This window comes from Branchiostoma belcheri, unplaced genomic scaffold, assembly GCF_001625305.1.
Source record: "Branchiostoma belcheri isolate BF01 breed outbred unplaced genomic scaffold, Haploidv18h27 scaffold275, whole genome shotgun sequence".
NCBI lineage: Eukaryota > Metazoa > Chordata > Leptocardii > Amphioxiformes > Branchiostomatidae > Branchiostoma > Branchiostoma belcheri.
In genome coordinates, this window is record NW_017803882.1 from 159,134 (window position 1) to 161,702 (window position 2,569).

Below are 2,569 nucleotides of genomic sequence, written 5' to 3' on the forward strand. Positions count from 1 at the left end.
TGCGTACATAAAATAGCTCGGTCCACATTACCTCTACGCGGAAGGATATCTCCTTCCCCGGAGCTACGTGCAGGATACCTCCCAACCGCAGTCTGTCACCAAGTGTTAATACCTAGAGAGATCATTGACTCTGAACGGAACCAAGTGAAAAACTGAGCACCTAGAGACCACGTCTAGCGACATAATAGACGTTAAACAAGGACAACAACAACAACAACAACAACACATGGAAAATACATACAATGGCTCTTCTTTTCGCTGAAGAGAATATCGTTGCGATCACCAAGTTTCACAAATCGAAATAAGTTTTTGCAGTCCTTTAACAGAAGGACAAACAATACATATATCGTCTGCATACAAAAAATGGTTCACAATAGTACTGCCAATATAGCTGCCGACACAGCTCAAGTTCAGCTCAACACTAAGGTCGGAAATGTAAACATTGAAGAGAAAGGGAGACAGTACGCTACCCTGTGGCACACCGTTACTTGCAGTAAAATTGTCAGAAAGGAAGCTGCCCCAGCGCACCCTAAAAGTCAGAGTATTATACCAGACTACGCCTAAGTTCCGATGGGTGCTCTTACAAAGTTCGTAGAATTAGCCGCCGATGTTGGAGTTGTACGACCCGAAAGAAAGACGCAGGAGCCGACAGCTACGTGGAAACTCTGTATTGTCTTCTCTGAACTGACTCAACTCAACTAGCTACAAGAGTACACAGGCTTTTATATATGTCGCCCTCCTACACACAAATTTCTTGGAACAAGTTGGATTCTTTGTATATTAGTCATCGTGAGTCATATCCTCTCCCTAAATTCTTAAGACATTACCGGTTAGCTCCTTGTATCCCCAAATATGGTTATACTCAAGGGTCGCCTACACTTTCCCAGACGACAGAAGGGTTCCGAATTCAATGACTCACGGTTGCACCAGGAAATTGTACCATAGTGCAACAGAAACTAATATTATATATATACAGCAAAAATTATAACATATCAGGTCATCAAAGTTACAAGCGGGGAAACCCCTTCAAAACGTTGTTCCCATGTTTAGTATCGACAACAGGTCAAATTTAGAGAAAGAACGAGTTTGCTAAACGCTGTACGCGGAGTAGAATTTGTCCTGATCGGGACGCGGGACTCTCCCACCGTATCGGTTACTCAGCGCCTCACAACAAGTGACAGTTGGTGGGCAGACAGTACTATTAGATCTTGCCATAGGAACACATGCTTAAATACACTATTTCAACACCTCATGAAAGTACTTGCCCATACTCCAATCTCAAAAAATTTTCTGCACCAGGTAGCAACAAGGGTCTGATTCCCAAAAATAGAGAGGAAACAGGGGGTTGACCACCTCAAATTCCCGCCACAGCTGATGATAGTAAAAAAACCTCAACTTTGACCTACATTTTCCATGGTATCCATCCGCCTGGCCAGACAAGACCTAACCACTCACATCTCTCACTACGCCCACTAAACTGGTGAAATAAACAAAACTTGACCAATGTAGGAAAGTTTAGACCCTACCTGTGCCTTCCAGCCCAAAAATCTCCAAAATGGACCAAAAATTTCAAGAGAAAAAAAGGTTTTCAAAGGTATTAACTAGGCACTACAATCGTGTTCCCATTTTGAGGCCTCTACTGCGCAACGCAAATGTGGTGTCTGCCCTTCTGGAATACAGAAAAAGAGAGTTGAGGAAAACCTACCCCCCTGGCTGACACACTGAGGGGTTGTGATTATGTTCCCCAAAGATGAAGTTCATTGATACCTCCCTTGGGAATTGAGAGCCAGCCTCATACCCAGTGTCTGTGCCCTATCCCGAGGCCTGTACAGCAGTGTGACAGTATACCTACCAACATCACATGACTTTTTACAAATTTCACAGGGGTCTATCTATCAACCAGTCTCATTCAGTACTCACCATAGTCTGTTCTACCACTTTGAAGAGAAAAAACTACATTCCAATAGAAAATTTTCTTTTTCTTTCAACTTTTATACCAGCTTTCTCACTATACTATACTAATGAAACCCCCCAAATTCACACACATACAGCTAAGAATACACAGCTGGAAACCCCCTGCATACCCCAAATCCCCTTTCTGTAACAGAATATATTGCCTGTATTGCAACCATGCCATATACAGCAATATCCATCCGTATTTTCGTCCCAACAAACAGTAAAAATGACTATTTTTGTGTGCTGAGGGGGGGGGGTGTCCCTGAGGCAGGGCACATTTTGATTGACAGCTGTTAATTGGTGAAAAATACTATGTTATGAACCATCATAAATCACTTAGTCCATCATTTGCAACAAACCTATATGACTTTTGCAGTCATCTAAGCTTTCCAAGCTGTTTGTTGCAACTTTTAATTATCCAGTATACACACAGCCCATAGGTAAATAACAGCATATCATACTGAGATCACACTTTTGCTAAGAAAACATAGCTAAAACATGCACCCATATTCTCCAAATCAGTCATCATCTAACAACAGGTACCAGTAGCTGATATTGAAAATAAAAATTACCAAACCTAATCCAGTTAATGAGTTTGGGTAAAAGGGGGGGG